The 21,881-nt window shown below is 44.9% G+C and overlaps 1 protein-coding gene across 4 annotated transcripts in view; it reads right to left on the reverse strand.

The window, feature by feature from the left end:
• Nucleotides 1-21,881, reverse strand: part of ST3GAL1 (ST3 beta-galactoside alpha-2,3-sialyltransferase 1) — a 135,317-nt gene that overhangs the window by 61,123 nt on the left and 52,313 nt on the right. Inside the window, exon 2 of one of the 4 annotated variants that reach the window (XM_030553864.1) lies at nucleotides 13,874-14,008. The exons of the other annotated variants lie outside the window; for them this stretch is intronic. The gene's annotated coding sequence lies outside the window, so the exon portion shown is untranslated. The remainder of the gene's footprint in view (nucleotides 1-13,873; nucleotides 14,009-21,881) is intronic. 4 annotated transcript variants of the gene reach the window in all.

A 21,881-nucleotide genomic window follows, 5' to 3' on the forward strand; every position in this document is an offset into this window, starting at 1 on the left:
CTTCACACTTTTCTTCAGATCTGAGCTCATTTGCAATGCTCTCAACTGTCCAGAGAACTTAAAACAGGTCAATTTTTTTGACTGAAGGATTCCAGAGGTAGCAGCCATGATAACTAAGATCCTATGGCATGATAACAGATTGATGTAGAACACCCACACCATCAAAGACAGGTTGCTTTTTGTTCAACATTTGTCCTTACTATGCCTGCGTTCAGCCACAGTTTCATCTTCCAGGCATTCAATTATACTCTGAAAATTTACCATCGTTGCCTCAGTGGCTTTCATTTGAGCTGCCCATCTACTCTGGCAGAGTGCCTTTAGATGTAAAGATCTCCTTCATTTTTCAGAAGCCTGTTCAATTTCATCTGCTGCATCAATCCTGTCAGCTTCTTCAGTGGCCTGAACTGCGTCAAGTTCCATTTCCCTTTGCAAAACTGTACTCTCTTGAACAGGTGTTTTACAATAAAGATAATTTTTAGTTTTTTCCATTTATGGTTAAAGTCTGCAAAATATATAAATATGTCCTGCAAAGTTGCAAAGAAAAACTTCAGGTCTTGACTGGACTTTTTTTCAGCAGCATGCACCAAAACTAGGTTAATTTGATATACTGGGCAATGCGTGTTTGGTGCATACATGTTGTGTCCCTTGCCTGAAAGATACTCTCTCATTTTTGCTTGCAATCTTCCACGCGCTCTGACCATAACATTGGCCCCATCATATCCCTGTCCACATATGGGCTAACCCATACTTGCAGAATACAACATTAGTTAACAGGTCACACAAGAATGCAGCATCTGCCTCATTTACTGCCACAAAGCTTACAACATGCTCTTTTATATCTGCTTTTCCTTAGATAAGATCAATATTAACAACGCAAAGCAAACTGGCCATTCGATCAAAATGGCTAATATCCATGGTTGGATCTACTAGCACAGTAAAAAATGTAACTAGTTGGCAACTATTATGTATGCACATTCTGGTTTCTGATGCTAAAAGACACAAATTCATCAGTAACTGTCTTGCTCAAATATTTGATTCTCTTGGTATCACTAATATGCTGGACAAAAGTTATACTATGTCTGGCAAGTAGCTTAATGATACTCAAGTAAATACCACAACTGTTGCTATCCAGAACTTCACAGTGGTCATGGAACGGGAGACATAAACTAGCTGAAGTTTTGACTGTGTCAGGTAGGTTTGCCAACTTTCTAATCACACAAAACTGAACACCCTAGCCCTTCCCCTGCCACAAAGCCCTTACTCCTTCCCCGCCCCTTCCGAACCCCTAAACTCTGCTCAGTACATTCCCCCTCCCTCGGTTGCTCGCTTTCCCCACCTTCACTCACTTTCACTGGGCTGGGGCAGTGGGTGGGGGTGCGTGAGGGGGTATGGGCTCTAAATGGGGGTGCGAGCTCTGGGGGTGGGGCCAGAAATGATGGGTTCAGGGTGCAGGAGAGGGCTCTGGGATGGGGTAGGGAGTTGGGGTGTGGGGAGGGAGGGCTCCGGCTGGGGGTGAGTGCTCTGAGGTAGGGGTGGGGATGGGGATGAGGGATTTGGGGTGCAGGAGAGGACTCCAGGCTACAGCAGAGGGATTCAGAAAGTGGGAGGGGGCTGCAGGATGATGCAGGGGGTTTGGGTGCCGGCTCTGTGGTGGGGGTGGGGATGGGGGGTTTGGGGTACAGGGTTTGGGGTTCCTAATATTTTCAGATGCTTGTTTATCAAAACATGCCTTGATACTATGACCCTTCACAAACTATAAAATCTGGCACTGCATATGTTTGCTCCTCCATGAACAGACACTGACTTTAGCATATTCTTCCAATCATTGTTAACCATGTAGACTTCTGAGTTTCTGTATCCCTGAACAATCAACAAATGTGACAGTATGCATAAACTGACAGACATGCTAAGCCACCTGACATGCAAACCCACAATCCCACATTTCCATTCTGTAAAAATGAAGATAAAATATGATGACTTGTAGGGAAAAAAAAAAAGATCCATTTGGCATATCACTTTCAGTGGGCTAGCGCGGACCAATTTGTACAAGCATATGCAATTGCTCAGCTAATAAAACTGAATCTTGAAAGTAACTTATCAGATGGGAACATGAAACCTATTCCAGCAGAAAGACTGGTTTGACCTGCTTCACTGTTATCTGCTCATCTACAGGGCCTTTGATGTTGTTCATTTACAGGGTCTTTGGGTTTGGGGTGGGGGGGGGGTTAAGATCATGTATGGGATTTTCAGCTTTGTCGGTTTGTAGCTCATCCACAGTAAAAACCTGCATCAGGGCCCATCGTTTTGCTTCTCAGCTACTGGCAGATGGGAGGAGGAGACAGGGAGCGGAGGTGTCATCATTTGCTAACAGTTAAATCTGCCACTGCTACAGAGCTGCTTCATTGCGACACCCGTGCAGGTGGGTGGGATGGGGATGGAAGTGGGAGGAGCCAGGGCTCTTGTGGAAAAGCATCGGACGGGGTCCTGTAATTAAAGACGCTCATAAGGCACACACACAAGGGGGCTGAAGTAAAGTTGCCCGGGCAGCCTTCATTCTGGAAACGCCTAACTATGCAGCTCTTGACTTTGCAACTTTAATGTTCTTTTAACATGGTTTTCTGGCTGTAATTTCTATAGACTGGGAAAGCTTGATTTGGTCCAATAGGCTCACCATGGTACTCCCACGCTGTGGTGTTAGTGCTTCTGAAGCTCCAGGCAAACAGGAAAATAAAGCAGTGATCATGTCAAAGTATCTTGAGATCAATAAACTCACTTCACACAGGCAGTGCCTGTAAACCAAGGCTTTGTGCCCTTTGAGCGATGTCATGAAGCTTTTACTTCCTAAGCATTATGACTTACACTGCTATGGTCCTTTTACAAGCATGTCTTGGTGCTGAGAGACTCTGAATCTTTCCCTGGGGATTTTGCTACTGCACAGGTCACTTCGTTTGGACAGAGTGATCAGTACAGAAAAAGGATTCCCCAAGGGGACCCAAAGCTACTAGCATTTACAGGAGCTCTACATTATTCTGGCATGGCAATGGCAAGGGCTGAGATCCACACTGTATGCTGCTTTTCAATCCCATTTTGGTCAGCACTTCAGGGTGACTTTTTCCTAAGATGAGCCTTCAATTAACCTAAAAACAAAACTGGTGTATTCACCCAAGGATCTAACTGGACTTTCAGACGGGGAAGGTGGGCTTCGAGGGAAGAAGGCTGTGTCAGATGGCATGTGCTTTGCAGTGTGGGAATGTGTGGTGAAGTGTTCCCAACAGCTGTTGCTTAGAGAAATGCTGCAGGCAAGAAAGCAGGAAAGACAAGCTGGGAAACTGGGCCCTTAGGGCTAAAATCAGTGCTTGGTTCTCAAACTTTAGTAACCCGAGGACCCTTATTTTGATTTAAAATTTTGTTGTGGGCCCTCAACTCCCCCTCCTCCTCAGCCCCAGGCCTCACCCCCATTCCACCCCATGCCCCAAGGTCCCACCCTACCTTTTCCTGTCCCTACTCCACCCCTTTTCCCTTCCTCTTTCCTCCCCTCCCCCAAGCACCCCCGTCCCCTCTCCTCCCTCCCAGTGCCTCCTGCATGCCGTGGAACAGCTGTTCACCAGCATGCAGGAGGTGCTGGGAAGGGGGGGAGGAGTTGAGAGAGGGAGAGGAAGGAATTGATCAGCATGGCGGGCGGCCCTGGACATGATTCCGCCCTCTCCCCCGAGCATGCCCCATCCCTGCTGGTCCCCCTCCCTCCCAGTGCCTCTTGCACATGGTGGAACAGCTGTTAACCAACATGCAGGAGGTGCTGGGAAGGGGGGGGAGGAGTTGAGGGAGGGAAGAGGAGGTGTTGATAGCAGAGTCCAGGGAGTCAATGGACCCCTGTTTGTTTATTTGCGCACAGACTGGCTAACCTAGTAAGGAGGGCTTTAAACTAGGTTCGACGGGGACAGGTGAGCAAACCCCACAGGTAAGTGGGGAAGAAGACCTGGGAGATGGGTTGGAAACAGGAGGGAGCATGGGCTATAATGGCAGAGAGAAAGGAGGGTCAGGGCAAAGCTGGGAGGCAAGATCAAACCAGTATCTTAGATGCCTATATACAAATGCAAGAAGTATGGGTAATAAGCAGGAAGAACTGGAAGTGCTAATAAATAAATACAACTATGACATTGTTGGCATTACTGAAACTTGGTGGAATAATACACACGACTGGAATGTTGGTGTGGATGGGTATAGTTTGCTCAGGAAGGATAGACAAGGGAAAAAGGGAGGAGGTGTTGCCTTATATATTAAAAAGGTACACACTTGGACTGAGGTGGAGATGGACATAGGAGATGTAAGTGTTGAGAGTCTCTGGGTTAGGCTAAAAGGGGTAAAAAACACGGGTGATGTCGTGCTGGGAGTCTACTACAGGCTACCTAATCAGGTGGAAGAGGTGGATGAGGCTTTTTTCAAACAACTAACAAAATCATCCAAAGCCCAAGATTTGGTGGTGATGGGGGACTTCAACTATCCAGATATATGTTGGGAAAATAACACCGTGGGGCACAGACTATCCAATAGGTTCCTGGACTGCATTGCAGACAACTTTTTATTTCAGAAAGTTGAAAAAGCTACTGGGGGGAAGCTGTTCTCGACTTGATTTTAACAAATAGGGAGGAACTCGTTGAGAATTTGAAAGCAGAAGGAAGCTTGGGTGAAAGTGACCATGAAATCATAGAGTTTGCAATTCTAAGGAAGGGTAGAAAGGAGTACAGCAAAATAGAGACAATGGATTTCAGGAAGGCGGATTTTGGTAAGCTCAGAGAGCTGATAGGTAAGGTCCCATGGGAATCAAGACTGAGGGGAAAAACAACTGAGGAGAGTTGGCAGTTTTTCAAAGGGACGCTATTAAGGGCCCAAAAGCAAGCTATTTTAATGGTTAGGAAAGATAGAAAATGTGGCAAAAGACCATCTTGGCTTAACCACGAGATCTTGCGTGACCTACAAAATAAAAAGGCGTCATATAAAAAATGGAAACTAGGTCAGATCACAAAGGACGAATATAGGCAAATAACACAGGAATGCAGAGGCAAGATTAGAAAGGCTATCATAACCTTAGTCCCAGATTTGGACCTTAGCGTCCAAAATATGGGGGTTAGCATGAAAACCTCCAAGCTTAGCTACCAGCTTGGACCTGGTACTTGCTGCCACCACCCAAAAAATTAGAGTGTTTTGGGGCACTCTGGTCCCCCTGAAAAGCCTTCCCTGGGGACCCCAAGACCCAAATCCCTTGAGTCTCACAACAAAGGGAAATAATTCTTTTTCCCTTCCCCCCTCCAGGTGCTCCTGGAGAGATACACAGACACAAACTCTGTGAATCCAAACAGAGTGACTCCCCCTCTCCGTTCCCAGTCCTGGAAACAAAAAGCACTTTCCTCTTCACCCAGAGGAAATGCAAAATCAGGCTAGCAAATTCAACACACACAGATCTCCCCTGATTTCTTCCTCCCACCAATTCCCTGGTGAGTACAGACTCAATTTCCCTGAAGTAAAGAAAAACTCCAACAGGTCTTAAAAGAAAGCTTTATATAAAAAAGAAAGAAAAATACCTACAAATGGTCTCTCTGTATTAAGGTGACGAAATACAGGGTCAATTGCTTAAAAGAATATTGAATAAACAGCCTTATTCAAAAAGAATACAAATCAAAGCACTCCAGCACTTATATTCATGCAACTACCAAAGAAAAGAAACCATATAACTTACTATCTGATCTCTTTGTCCTTACACTTAGAAACAGAAGACTAGAAAGTAGAAACTACTTCTCCAAAGCTCAGAGAAAGCAGGCAGCCAGAAAACAAAGACTCAGACACAAAATTCCCTCCACCCAAAGTTGAAAAAATCCGGTTTCCTGATTGGTCCTCTGGTCAGGTGCTTCAGGAGAAAGAGACATTAACCCTTAGCTATCTGTTTATGACAAAGGCAAAGGCAGAAAATGAGCTCAAACTAGCTATGGGAATAAAGGGAAACAAGAAGACTTTTTATCAATACATTAGAAGCAAGAGGAAGACCAAGGACAGGGTAGGCCCACTGCTCAGTGAGGAGGGGGAAACAGTAACGGGAGACTTGGAAATGGCAGAGATGCTTAATGACTTCTTTGTTTCGGTCTTCACTGAGAAGGAATGTCTAGTATAGTGAATGCTTACGGGAAGAGGGTAGGTTTAGAAGATAAAATAAAAAAAGAGCAAGTAAAAAATCACTTAGAAAAGTTAGATGCCTGCAAGTCACCAGGGCCTGATGAAATGCATCCTAGAATACTCAGGGAGTTAAGAGAGGAGGTATCTGAGCCTCTAGCTATTATCTTTGGGAAATCGTGGGAGACAGGGGAGATTCCAGAAGACTGGAAGGGGGCAAATATAGTGCCCATCTATAAAAAGGGAAATAAAAACAACCCAGGAAACTACAGACCAGTTAGTTTAACTTCTGTGCCAGGGAAGATAATGGAGCAGGTAATTAAAAAAAATCATCTGCAAACACTTGGAAGGTGGTAAGGTGATAGGGAATAGCCAGCATGGATTTGTAAAGAACAAATCGTGTCAAACTAATCTGATAACATTCTTTGATAGGATAACGAGCCTTGTGGATAAGGGAGAAGCAGTGGATGTGATATACCTAGACTTTAGTAAGGCATTTGATACGGTCTCGCATGATATTTTTATAGATAAACTAGGAAAGTACAATTTAGATGGGGCTACTATAAGGTGGGTGCATAACTGGCTGGATAACCGTACTCAGAGAGTAGTTATTAATGGCTCCCAATCCTGCTGGAAAGGTATAACAAGTGGGGTTCTGCAGGGGTCTGTTTTGGGACCGGCTCTGTTCAATATCTTCATCAACGATTTAGATGTTGGCATAGAAAGTACGCTTATTAATCCCTGGGAGGGATTGCAACTGCTTTGGAGGACAGGGTCAAAATTCAAAATGATCTGGACAAATTGGAGAAATGGTCTGAGGTAAACAGGATGAAGTTCAATAAAGATAAATGCAAAGTGCTCCACTTAGGAAGGAACAGTCAGTTTCACACATACAGAATGGGAAGAGACTGTCTAGGAAGGAGTATGGCAGAAAGAGATTTAGGGGTCATAGTGGACCACAAGCTTAATATGAATCAACAGTGTGATACTGTTGCAAAAAAAGCAAACGTGATTCTGGGATGCATTAACAGGTGTGTTGTAAACAAGACACGAGAAGTCATTCTTCCGCTTTACTCTGCGCTGGTTAGGCCTCAACTGGAGTATTGTGTCCAGTTCTGGGCACCGCATTTCAAGAAAGATGTGGAGAAATTGGAGAGGGTCCAGAGAAGAGCAACAAGAATGATCAAAGGTCTTGAGAACATGACCTATGAAGGAAGGCTGAAGGAATTGGGTTTGTTTAGTTTGGAAAAGAGAAGACTGAGAGGGGACATGACAGCAGTTTTCAGGTATCTAAAAGGGTGTCATCAGGAGGAGGGAGAAAACTTGTTCACCTTAGCCTCCAATGATAGAACAAGAAGCAACGGGCTTAAACTGCAGCAAGGGAGATTTAGGTTGGACATTAGGAAAAAGTTCCTAACTGTCAGGGTAGTTAAACACTGGAATAAATTGCCTAGGGACGTTGTGGAATCTCCATCTATGGAGAAATTTAAGAGTAGGTTAGATAAATGTCTATCAGGGATGGTCTAGACAGTATTTGGTCCTGCCATGAGGGCAGGGGACTGGACTCGATGACCTCTCAAGGTCCCTTCCAGTCCTAGAGTCTATGAGTCTATGAGAAATGCTGGGCAAGATTGTGCTATTTATGCACAGCCCTGCATATGGATGGTATGGAGCCTGGGGCGGGGGAACACTGGGACAGATTGGGCACATGAAGGGGGGTTGCACTATGATGCTTCTCTCTCCCCTCGACCCCCCCCAAAGTGCTGGCCCCCTCTGCAGGTTGGTGATGGGAGCCCCACCTCCTTGCCACCCTCTTGCTTACAGTACAGGGCATGAGAAAAGGGCATTGTTCATGGGACTTGCTATTGTGTTGTTCTCATGGGTGGGATCTGCAAAAGGGAGAAGGAAAACTTCTTGTGTGCCCTGATCCTGACAAGCCTATGCGAGGGCCAGTCACAATCTGACCCTTAATGTGGAAGGGCCAGAGTCTGCCATCCTTAGTGGAGCCAAGCTCTCTTGGAGAATTAAAAGGTCCTATAGATCAGGGGTTAAAGCAAGGGGGAGAACCACTTCCCTCCTCTACTTGGCTGGAAAGAGTAGTACTCCTCCACATCGCACCCTTAGTCTCCCACGGGTGCAATGAGATCTCCCTTCCCATTTCTATCTACACCTCTACCCCAATATAACGTGACCCAATATAACACGAATTTGGATATAACGCAGTAAAGCAGTGCTCGGGGGTGGGGGCGGGGCTGCGCACTCTGGTGGTGGATCAAAGCAAGTTCGATATAACTCGATTTCACCTATAATGCAGTAAGATTTTGGTACCTGAACCTCTACTATTGACTCCAGATCTAGTGCTAACTGAACACAGTGGCTGGACAAACCCCTTTATTTCCTCTTAAGGTAGTTCCATCACCCAGCCCCCATGTACAATAGAAAGCCACAAAATGACTCAGCCGAAGGATTCAGGGAGTGGAAATCCTGATTAAATGGTTAAGATGACACTGAGTAACTAAGACCCTTTGCAACTTCCCCAAGTCCGTTGCTAGACTCAGCAGCTGCAAAGCAGATCCAAGCAGTACTCCTTTCTCAGCATTGAAACTTGCCAGGTGCTCAGCAGCTCGGGCTTGAAACTATTACACTGAGCCCCATTGCACTCTCACAGCAGCATTAAGCAACAACAACAAAAAAAACCAAACATGCCCTTGGTATCATTGCCATTGCTGTCTGGGGAGACGGGCTCCTTTAACCAGCCATGGCCCCTGAGCGAGGTTCCTCGGGGCAGCTCAGCGTACCTGCTGCAAGCCGTTCACAATACAGCTTTGTGAGAACACAAAGGAGTCCATTCACCTTGGCCACACACTGGCACGTCTCTATTTTCCTCCGAACACAGTGCCTATTATTGAAGGCTTTCCTCTTTCCTAGCAGGACGCTGACTCTCACCCACTTGTTTTGCTGCTGCCACTCTCCCCGTCTCGTTACCCTGGCATTCTGGAGCAGAAAGAAAATGAAATCAGCTTCCTCTGGAGTAGCATTATTATTACTGTACTGTGGTAGCACCGAGGAGCGCCAGTCCTGGCCCATGATCACACTGTGCTAGACAAGGCAGAAAACTTCCAAAATTGCATCCCAGAGTCCTAAATCCCAATACAACTGCTACTAACACTAAAACCTAATAAATGCTAACTATATACAAGAACAAAAAGTCTTTTTCCTGAAAAAGGGAACGTACGTCACAAGGAATGAGAGAACAGCAGGAGCTCTAATTCGGGCCATGTGGCGGTGAGAAGGACTGAGGGTGCAGTTGGCCCACCCCGCCCTTTATCATCTCAGTCAAAACCACGAGGCCGAGCAAGGGCACATGAGCTGACCAACAGACACCACTATGTTTAAAAGCTCCAGCTCCAGGCACATGTGCATAATCCTAAGTGGAATACAATAGGGACCCCCACTCAAAGAACTTACCGTGTAAACAAGCAGAATTTCACAGCCGGCCAAAGGACAGCTACCCCAGACAGCTCTGGGCTTCAGTTTCAGAACTCCAGCTAAACAATGGGAGCTGTGAGTGCTCGACGCCTCTGAAAGTCAGATCCATTATGTATCCAATAAGGTCCCATTTCTGCAAGGTGTGTACATACCCTCAGCTTCTAGTGCTTTTGCATGATCAGGCCTTAAACTTTCCCCTCATGAACACTGCCATCAATGCAAAAGGGACAGCAGTTTCTGACCGTTACTCATTCTGTAATGGTGCTGATGCCAAGAGTAAGATTTGATTGTAGGTAATAACCACACTTACACTTTATTCTTTTGGGCTTTCTCTGGTGAAATCCAGCCCTGGTGTGTGAGATCACTGATTTCATTGGTGGCACACCTCGGTTGAAGTTGGCCAGACATCTTCAAATGGTTGTACAAATATCAGCTAATTAATTAAATGATCATGAGAGGGAGGAAGGACGGTCTTGTGGTGAAAGAAAAAAAGGACCAGAAGTCCTGAGATCTGGTATATGTTCCTGGCTGGAGACCTAACTCCTTGCATAATCACGGGCAAGTCACCTTGGCCAACATACTCCAAGGTGGTCCTCTGAGACTCTCAAAGCTCTTGCAGACCTTATATTTAGCCTCCTAACACTCCCCGTTAATCCCTTTGACAAATGAGGTGTTGCTGAAACACGGCAACTATGTACAGTACCACAACACAGAAGTTAACAGCAGCAAGTGTAGAATGCTATATTCAGTTGCAACAAGAGGCAGAAGTTAGGAAGGTGGAACGGAATTCCACAATGTGGCCAGGACACCCGGGCTAATGTCAGCGTATGGAATATTCTCGCGTGACTACTACAAGTGGTCACAAAACTCATCTGAGAGGTAGCACGTCCAGCAGCGCAGTGGCCTCTAAGGCTGTGCTAGGGCATTGATTCAAAGAGTTGAGGGGCAACATGGCACCCTTTCTACAACAGCACGGGGTTCCCTGGAAGGCTCCCATGCAAGTGCTCCCCTGTTCTGCCACAGCTTTGTGCACTTGAAGGCAAGGTGTTCACAGACAAGCTGAATGTTTAGACTGGCTAAATTAGGGGTGGGCAAACTACAGGCTGCAGCCCAGATCCAGGATAAGGCAGGCTCCCTGCCTGCCCTGGCCCAGTGTTGCTCCTGGAAGCGGCTGGCACCACGTCCCTGTGGCATCAGGAGGGGGAAGAACAGCCAAAGGGTGCCGCGCGCCGCCCTCGACAGCAGGCATCGTTCCCCCGCAGCTCCCATTGGCCAGGAACGGGGAACTGCAGCCAATGAGAGCTTCGGGGGAGGTACTTGCAGGCAAGGGCAGCGCACAGAACACTCTGCACCCCCCTCCCACAGGAGCAGCAGGGACGTGGTGCCGGCTGCTTCCGGGAGCAATGCAGGTTAGGCCAGGAAGGGTGCCTGCCTTAGCCTCACTGCGCATCGCTGCGACTCAGGAGCTGCTCAAGGTAAGCGGTGCCAGGCCGGAGCCCGCACCCAGAACCCCTCCTGCACCCAAACCTCTTGCCCTGAGCCCCCTGCTGCACCTCAACCCCCCTCCCTGAGCCTCTTCACACACTCCACACCCCCTCCTGCACCCTGCACTCCCTCCCACACCCCAACCCCATACCTGCATTCATGGCCCCATGCAATTTCCCCACCCAGATGTGGCCTGTGGGCCAAAAAGTTTTCCCACCCCTGGGATAAACAAACTGCACTTCAAGTTTTGTTGCATGTATTTAGTTTACACTGCCACAAAGAGTTTTACAAACAGTATTACAAAAAGGTTGATCTACAGAGAGCCCTGTAGACCAAAGGACCTTGTGCTTCTCTTTGTAGCTCTGTTGCTAATTCAGCTTTAAAGCCTTCTTCTCCACCTCTCTTTACAACTCTTTGCAACTGGATTGTGTTGCCATGGCAGTAATAAAAAAACAAAAGCAAACCGTCATTTCTTATTCCTTAAAAAAAAACAAAAACCAAAAATAATTGGTATCATTGTGTAAGGTCTCTGCCATTAATTATAAATAAATGTTATACCTGCTATAACACAGTGGATTTATAGCACTGAACTGCATGCTGGTGTTTAAGCCTGTGAGGCTGTCACAGCATGATATATATAGGAAGCAAAAAAGTGAGGGTACTGCAGTTTGTGTTTACTGCCTATTACAATAATTGTGTAAGTACAATAAAACAACCACTTAGGGCACACGTACACACACAAATATTCCACTGTTTTTATAAACTGATGGCTGATTTTGCCACCCATTCTGGCTTAATGTAAGAACTCATCCTTCTACGCAGAAGCAGTGCTACAATAATACAAATAATAATTATAAGAGACAGGCAGGCTTAGGAGTGAATGGAAGAAACTATGGGCTACCTTCAATATAACTGGCTCGGAGAAGCTGGGTTAGCATTCCCAGGTCTATAAAGAGAGCAAATATGCCTCTTGCTTCTAGTTACAGTGACTTAATAGAAATCGCAAAGTCAGCACACATTTGGTTAACATGGCTTAGCATGAGGGGGATACGGAGAGGGATCGTGTACAGTTTATTACTCTGAAGGTCTTGTTTTTCCTAATCTCCCAGGGCCTTATGTAGAAGTAATGAGCAAGACATTCAAAATGTCAGTGCTTCACCACTGTGGCAGGAGCACTGGGTTATTAGGCAGCCTTGAAATGTGTTTCTTAACAAGAAAAATCTGCCGGCATGGCAGTAGGTGGTCAGTTGCCAAGGCATCACCCATGGCATGACACGGCGTGGAAGAGGGCTGAATGCAAGACAGAAGGGTGGGTAGGACCCCAACAAAGACCTGAGAAACAATGTAAAACCTTTCACAGCATCAATTTGTTAGAAAGGAAGAAAAAATAGAATGTGAAAAACCTGGTGCGGCAAAATGAGTGACAGCCATAAAGATATGCACTAGCTTTCCTTCTCAGGCAAGATTCAGGGGCCCATTTAATTCTGTGAACAGCAGTACCAGGAAGCTACGTGGAGTACAGGTTGGGTTGTTTCTAGAGTTGCCAGTGTTAGCTCAAAGCAAGAGCATTTGTAGCTAGTGCATTAGGGTTATCTGCTGCCTCTCTCTGCCTATGAAGTACTGCATTATTTGAATCAACATTTCTACAGCTTGGGGAGGTGAACATGACCATAACAGAGATAGACCAGAAGTTGGTCCAATAACAGATAGTGTTGGTCTCTAATATCCTGGGACCAAGACAACTACAACAACACTGCAAGCATGAGAGAGACGTCTATTTTGCATGCATAATACTCTTAGATCTAAATGTGTGTGTGCGGGTTAATCCAAATTCTGTGCAGTGCTTAGTGCCAGTCATCTTCTGGAGCCCCAGTGGTCATTCTGGAACAAATACACCCATGCAAATCCATTCAAGTCAATATAATTGTACAGTATAACTGAGGGCAGAACTTAGCACTAGGAGTCTATGGGTGGATTTTTCAATTGGACAGCATATGTAGATGTTTTCCATTCTTTTTCACTATGGACTAAATCCTGAGGTCTTTATAGTCCAGGTCCAAACCAAATCTGCTTGAAGTCAGTGGGACTTTCCAGTGACTTCCATGGGCCCTCGGTCCTTACTCAAACTCCCCATTTTCCTATACACTGAGGACTTAAGGATTACTATTACTGTATATTTACAGTAGTGCCCAATCTGTGTTAGATACTTTCTGAACACTCAAGACGGACGGATCTTATTCCAAGCAGCTCACAATCTAAGGACAAACAGATTAGAGGAAGGGGAAATATAAGCAATTTATATAAAAATAAACTTGATTTACATAAAGATGCATGGCAGAGCTAGGTCTTTAGTGTGGACAGGCCATAGGGCTTGCAAATGATGTCAGGATGTGGTATGATTGGCCTAATCTAAAGCCAATCAAAGTCAATGGAAAGACTCCCATTGATTTCAATGAGATTTGGATCAGGACCTATATTTCCAAGGATATAATGAATGGGATCTAGTATCAATTACCAGATTGCCATATTAATCAGAAATGGATCACTCTGTACCCTAAAATATCGGCCTCTCTCAATTCAAGAGCAGTTTTCTGTATAGGGACAGATACTGATCACTAGAACTGATTGCTATGGTCGGAAAATAGATAAATAACTATTAGGAATGCCATTCAGTCATTATTATAATTAAGCAAGTATCTGCTTCTTTTATTGTTGGAACCCAGCCCTTCTACCTTACCCAGCCACAAATCATAGAGTTGGCAGGCACAGGCATATCAGTATATGTGAATAGATGAGAAAGGAATTTCTGGATCCGTTCACTGGTTGGTCAGGTCGTTTATCTTCTCAGTTTGTTCAGGTCACCAGTTATTCCCTGTTTCCAGAACGGAAAGTCCTTTTAGATTTTTGCTTTAACTTCGCTCAATTGTATGGGGATTTTCTCCCTGAATTAAAGATGTTCTCCCTCTATTGTTTACAAACAATAAAAAATCAAAGAATGCCAGTCACCGCATCAGAACTGACTGCATGGTTAGGTCATACATCTAATCCATCCACAGCATTTGCGCAACACCCAACTCACAACTGAACAGCCTCCAATCCTCACGTTAGGGGTGAGCAGAGTGGGGCACATGAACCAATGGTAGACAGCGGCTGGCCTTCCATTCGCTGCTCACACACTCCTAAACAGAACTGTAATATCAAGGCCTAAGTGGCTCTTAGGAACCTTAGTATGGCAGGTGATCTCCCTACTCCCTCTCTAGCATGTCTTCCAAACTGTGCTACCCTTGTGAAGGAACAGGAAAGGCTGCCATTCTGGTTTACATAGCCAGCCCCACAGGACCTGTCATCCCGTATTTATAGTTCTTAGTTCAAGCCTCATAAAAAGCCCAGTTACTGACCTTTTGAACACTGATTCAGTGTTCAAACATTTAACCTATGCTTTTATGAGACACTGCCAATCAAGTGTAAGGAAAATAAATATTTAATGCTGCTTCTTTCCATTTCATCTTCACATCAAATATGGCATAAAAAAAACAAGCCAGTATGTAATTATACATGAATACAGACAGGATTTTAGAGTTCAGGAGGTTCTGCTGGGCTCTCATCTCTGAGAGGAGTTTTAAAGCATGAACTTAACCCACAAAAAAAATCCCCCTGCTTCGTACTTAGGGATGTTTCAGTCTTTTTAACATCACAACAGTAAACAAATAAAGTGCCAAACACATTAACTTTCCCTGGCTCTGCTTAGTCCTAACAAGGGAGATTCAAAGCTGCAGGAATGCAAGATCACAGCAGAACAAGGCACTGAAACATTTTAAGTGACTCTATTTACCTTAACCTCCCTGCACAAAAATACCTTGTAGTACTGTGATGATGTGCCATTGTCAACTTCCCTTTTTCAAAGGTCCCCAAAATAATATTGTGACTTTATATTAAGGGATCTGCACAGATGCTGTTTTAACCTTTCTGCCAGTTGAAACCATTAGCAACCAGGGCCGGGTTCAATATCTAGATCAGGGTTCTTAAACTTCGTTGCACCACAACTCCTTTCTGATAACAAAAATTGCTACATGACCCCAGGAGGGGGGAGCCTGAAGCCTGAGCCCGCCTGAGCCCTGCCGTCCGAGAGGGATTGGGGGGAGCCTGAGCCCCACCGGACCAGGATGTGGAGGGGGGCCAAAGTCCCAGGCAGAGGACCTGTAGCCAGAGCCCTGCCGCCCAGGACTGAAGCCCTCAGGGTTCACCTTTGGCCCTGGGCGGTGGGGCTTGGGCTTTGGCCCTGGGCCCAGCAAGTCTAAGCCAGTTCTAGTGACCCCATTAAAAGAGGGGTCACAACCCACTTTGGGGTCACAACCCACAATTTGAGAACCGCTGATCTAGGGGTTCCTTTTCAACAATACAATACAATACAGAGCCAGCCCAAGCCCCTACCCAGTAATCTAGGAAAATTACACATCACATCTGGGCGCCTCTGAGAGGCAATACTTCCCCACTCGCAAGCACAGAATCCGAGTGTAGAAAAGAAACTTTCCATGAAAGGAGAGAGATCACCTGACATTAATGAGGGACAATGCCAAAAGCAGGATTCATAAACATAAAACTGTGAGCAGGACACCCACCCCAGAGTGTGTGGGGCAGAGTCTTCTGCCTCGTGTTCCTGAGTTCTACAACCAAAAGTTCCTTTTCTGTGCCCTTCTGTGCTGCCTCTCCAGATCCCACTCACAGTGGGTGTCCTTGGTCAGTGAGGACCCAGGGTTCAGAGGTGCATCTGTGTCAGTTCACCTCCCACCCGGGGAAGAAGGGACCTTGCTTGCTCCACCATCCGAGCACTTGCTCTGGCCGGCCACGGTTCCTCTCCACTGGCCACGGTTCCTCGCTGCCTGGCTACCCTGCCAGCTGCTTGTTCCCCTCATTGCCTCACTAGCTGCTCATTTGCTAGCCAACTGTCAGTCACCTTCCGCTGCCACCTGCCTCTCTGCTGTGACCTCAGCAGGTCATTTTCAGCTCTTTGCAGGCTGGACAGAAACACTGTCCCACCACAAGTGATTTCAGCTCTCATTTGAGCACTTTAACACAACAAAAGCCTCCTAATGAAGCCCATTTAGCTCTCTCTTTGAGCACTGGGGAGGAACAGGTTAACCAGATCGGGAACCCTGAGGGAAACTCCTCACCTCCTGGCTGGTACACCTGTCCCCACCCCTCTTCCTTTCACAGGGGTCTGCCATTTGAGCCCCTGGCTTAGCAAATTCCTTTCAGTTGGGGTGACCCCTCAATCAGGACAAGCTCACCACAGTTCTACTCCCTTTTAATCATACAATGAAGATAACATTGATAACAACATTTCACTACCCCTGCATTCAATACTAAAGTGATTTGTAACCCAACACCAGTCAAAGCTGATCACTTGGAGCTACACAACTCCTGTCTGCTAGATACCTACGCAGAGTAGGTGAGTTCATGTAAGTACAGTTTGCTCCTGAAGTCTCTCCCCCTTCCCCAAATAGCTGTCAGGGGAGAGTTCATTCAGACCCTACTTACACTGTTACTTATTAAAATGATCAATCACAAATCCTCATTAGTACTGGAGCAGTGTGGAAAAGGAGTGTCCTCTTTTGGCAAAATAAAATGTCCTACCTCATGTTATTGATTAAAAATATATCCCAAAAGCTACTCCAGCTATGAACACACCCTCAAACTGGAAAACTTGATTTTCTTCTCCACAGATGTTTCCTGGCAGGGAAACCATGTGAGGCTTTTACCCCAGACTGGTTCTAGCCTTCAAATGCTATGAAGTCACAGTATACTCTAGAGACCTTTGAAAAAGGGAAGATGACAATGGCACATCACCACAATACAACAGTGTATTTTTGTGCAGGGATGTTAGGGTAAACAGAGTAATTAAAAATGCCTGATAGTGCCTTGTTCTGCTCTGATCATGCCTTAAAGCCACCTATGGGACTTGGATGCCCAATTCCTATTGGTCATCAGTCTCAATCACCCATTTGAGATGGCAGCAATGGTCACTGCTGGTATAAGCGGGCACAACTCCATTTGCTTCAATTGTTTTATGCGCTCTTACATCAGAGGTGAATTTCTGTCCATAACTGCTATGAAAGAGCTCGTCCTCTCCCACGGCTTCCTATTGAACTGTCTAGGAAGTAGCATTTAAATGCAAGAAGGCAAAGCAATTTTATTGACTGATCTTCAGCCTGGATTATTTAATTCTGGAAAGCAAACAGTTTGTGCGAAAGCTGCTGCATGTACTAAAGTGGTACTGTACTGATTGCCTATCGATGCCCACCAGAGAGGGCGAATGTACCCGTGCTCAGTGTCAAGTATTGGCCTGGCAATTTGAATCCATGTCCCACAGCAGATATTCAAAATGAGAGCAGCTATTGGCTCCATGTCAACTGTCCTTTAGGATTTAGCCTGTCAGGTTGCATTGCCATATGCTCTTTATCTTAGTAGATTTCATCCCTACACAATCATCACTGGATGTTGTTCATGTCATCAGGTCCAATCAACACAAGCCTCCCCAAACAAAACTTGACTTCTAGACCACCCCGTTTTTGTTTGAATGAGCATTTGACTGTAATTTAGCACTATTCATTCACATAGTGAAGGAAAGTGGTTTAAAATCTATCAGTGATTTGTTTGGAGAGAGCAGGGAAAGATCAGCAATTCAACTCAATTCCCTCTAAAATTGTTTCTTCCCTGACTCTAAACATTATGTATAGCTTCCCAGTCATGGAAGGGAATCTCCAGTCTCCTATTCTGTGTGTTTTCCTATGGTTTGGATTAGGATTTGTGGGATATACTCTGGCACACCATTCGTCTAAATAAAACAACTTCTAGACCTTCACGCTAATTCTTCCTCTCTAGGAATTCCAAACTTCCCCCCACCCACACACCCTTCTTATCAACATTCTTCACCTACCTAGCTGTGCAACCCTGTTCCTGGTAGATTTTTAGACTTCCCTCAGCAAAAAAGGAACCTAACATTCTGTGGAGTTTAAAACACACATATTGATGTGAACCATTCCACATAAGAAAGACTGAATCAACTACACACGATCTGAACCCTGACAAGATGATCCACCAACTTGATTCTGAGTAATACTGTCAAAAGCCTAAACCCCGCAGACAATTATAGAACACAATCACAAAATTTAATCTGAGAAATAATTGGGCACTGTATCCTGATTAATGCACAAGGACATGTGACTTCAAGCTTCCATTGCCAAATCAGAACTATACATGTGAATGGGGAAAATGCTGTCAAGTCAACAGACTGTATTCTCTCTCCAAAATGCATGAAAAACTGAGCAGAAACTGCATTTCAGACCCTCGGACTTCAGTGAAGCTACAGTGATTTACACCAGCTGGGTATCTGTCCCCTTCAATTCCATTGTTGCAATGCACATCTCACAAAGAGCAGATTATTGTTTGTATTACAGTAGCACCTACAAGCCTTGATCTAGCTCTGAGCTCCACTGTGCTAGGTTCTGTACAAACACATAATAAGAAACTGTAACTGGGGCAGGAGCTATCTAAAAAGTTTAAGGTCATGGAGCAGAGCAGCGAGTAGAATCCATAAATCTCCTGAATTTCATGCCAGTGTCCTATCCACTGTACCACCCTCCCTCTACAAATAGTAGAGAGATAGTATTAGCTTTAATAGGTATAAGGTACAAGAACATACAGTTAATACATTTTCTACTTATTACTGTCTAAGCAAAGTAATTTTCTCCACTACATGCTAATAAGAGAGTTATACAGTATATTTTTTCTTCTCACTTCAAAGCGCTGGGAGAATCTTCTTGTTAGAGACAACCACAACATTCATATGCCAGTTATCTAAATAATGGAAGCTCCAGACAGAGCTGCTACAATCTGTAAACATTCCCTGGCAATTTTATAACTAGTAAATATGTAAGGATAGGCTGGGGAATAGACTAGATGACCCAAAAGTCATTTCCATCACTAAACTCTGGGTTTTGTTGGCTGGAAAAAAAAAATTGTTTAAGCCATTATGGAGCCATGCTCCTTAAGGGTTGACAGGGTCACGAGAAGCCACTGAGGCCTTGCCTGCACTGGAGAAATGCATCAGGGGACATAATGGTAAATATGATTTTGCCCTTGCAGTTAACAAGAACAGTCATGTTTAAAAATGTGTTAGTCGGTTGTGAGTAAACCAAGGGTCATGCTAGCTGGTCATGGTTAATCCCAGCGGAGACCCTAGGATTAACCTCAGTCAGCCAACATGTACTTAGGGAAGAGCTGTCCCTGCCACATTGAGTGTTAAGTCTTTTGTTATTTCATGTTAGTGAACGTGTTTTGTAACAGGATGCCTTTTCCTCAGTGTGGGTCTGAGGAGAGAGGAAGAGGGGCTACAAAAAAAAATAATACAAACAGTCTGTTCCTCAGTGAGTGTAAATCAGAGTGGTGTAAGAACACCCACAAGTGGGTGTAAGTTAATGGAGTTAGGTCAATTCACCAGAGAGTCTGGCGCCAAATGATAAACCACCTTCCTTAGATTTTATGATAAACACCCATACACTCCTCAAGTGGTAAATGAAACCCTTAAATAGAAGGGATCCGAAAAAAGTGAATTGTGAATTAACTTTTCTCTGACTCCTCAGCAGCAGCCATCAATCCTAGCTACTGAAACGAACCCTTTTTGTAAATGTAGCATACTTGGCAGCAAACTCTCAAAAGTTTTATTTTCAGCCATTCTGAGCCTCTGAACAAGAACTCCTACTGTATTTTAATGGCTGTTGGCCGCATCCATCAAAAGAGGTATACAGGTTTTGTTCAAATTTTAATGAACATGGCATCCCCATTCATTATTTAAGCAACATTCAAATATAATTTATATCAAAGCTAGCTCTTTATATATATCAAACTGTCATTAGTTACAGATGTGCCTTTAATAAAATAGTATATCGGGCAAAAATATAAAGTATTCTGTTACATACAAAGGAAAATGAAAGAAAGAAAAAAAGAAGTAAAATCTACAGTCACTCAATTTCCTCTTGACTGTAATGAGTGGTTTGCCAGAATTAAACAAAGGAATGCAGGGTTTGGCCCGTCTGGCCGATACACTCTTAAAAAGAACAGTCTAAATATTATTGTCTGCGAGCCAGATATACTAGTGTCAATATGGCCCTTTAAGCAGCTCTACGTTTTCAGTAGAGAAAGGCAAATGTTTTCAGAAGAGACCAGTGACCTTAGGGACTTCAGTGTTGGGGTGTCCAACTTGAAACTGGAAAGGGGTTGGTTTTGTGAGTACACTTGCACCTTCTGAAAACCAAGCCCCTGCAAGGTATCCTAGGTTGGGCCCCCAGCAACTAGGCATCCAAGATCACATGTGAGAATCTTGACCCCAGACCACTTGCTTGCCACCCCGAAAAGCATCCAGTTACTTTATACATATTGGCCCCAATTTAGCAAGATGCTGAAGCATATGTCTGACTTTCAGGAGATAGGTAGTCCTGCTGATCTGGACTACTCTCATGCTTAGATTTAAGCATGTGCTTAAGCACCAGGCTGAATCAGGGCCATGAAACTCGGATAATAGTAACCTGTAGCCTACCAATGCCCCCGCCCCCCACATGACGAATGAGGACTTGAGAAATCTGACTCCCTCTGTTGTAGATCTCGGGCCATTCTCTCTCTCTCTCTCATCCAAGGCTGGATGCAGGATGCCCCCACACATGGCCATGCTGTATGCAGGAAAGGTGGATTGCCTATACATGCTCCCCATATCCAGCCCACTTCTTCCCCACTCCCTCATACAACAGAACTGTTAGTATTGCCCACTGGGCCATGTATTCCTTCCCCTCACCCCTTCTCGTAAAATCTGACTTGTTATATAGAAGGCATCTATTATGCAAGATTCATCTTAGGGTTTCCTCTCCACTCTTCTACCAAATGCATTAGATGAACATAGTGTCATCACATCTGCTGAATGGCTGAAGTGGTAGTGACAGACGCAGAGATGTTTTATTTTTCAGAGCAGGGGACATTTATTCTGTGACAACGTTCCATTGAATGGACTTTATTTCCATCACACTAAATGAACAAACCATGCTTCATCGTGGCTGGTATCCTGCCTTCAGCAACAATATATGAAGCAAAGAAAGAGAAAGGCAACCCCACCACCACCACCCCTTGCACTTGCCCAGCAATGAAATCCTCTGCTTTGGGAGAAGGTGCTACATAGGTTTGTCTGATGGAGACTGGTGTAACTGGGAGAGTCAGAACTATAGCTTGCTCATAGAACAAATTTAAAAAGACATAGCCTTCCCTTACTTCTACATGAAGACAGGGTGATAAATAGATATTAGGGTCCAGATTCTGATTTCATTTACACCAATGTAAATCTGGAGTAAATCCATTGGCTGCAACAGAGTTACTGTGAATTCACATCAGTGTAACAGATCAGAATCTATGTGCTTCTGTAATGATCTCTCCTACCACTTGGGTCAATGGCAATATTGAGATATTCAGCACTGCAGCACAGACCTCAACCCCTATACGGATCTTGAAGGAGTAACTCCACTAAGTAGTGGTAGTAGTTGGTTGTCGTCTTCTAGAAGACCTACCACTAGAGTGGGACTTGACAGACACTTTGCCAATATAATATAGCACAATCAGAAGACAGGTTACCTAGATTAGACCATACATCTCCCAACCCTTGAAACTCCACCTCTCCTGCAGGATCAATTCCACGGAACACCATG

Source organism: Gopherus evgoodei, chromosome 2 (assembly GCF_007399415.2).
Source record: "Gopherus evgoodei ecotype Sinaloan lineage chromosome 2, rGopEvg1_v1.p, whole genome shotgun sequence".
Classification (NCBI taxonomy): domain Eukaryota; kingdom Metazoa; phylum Chordata; order Testudines; family Testudinidae; genus Gopherus; species Gopherus evgoodei.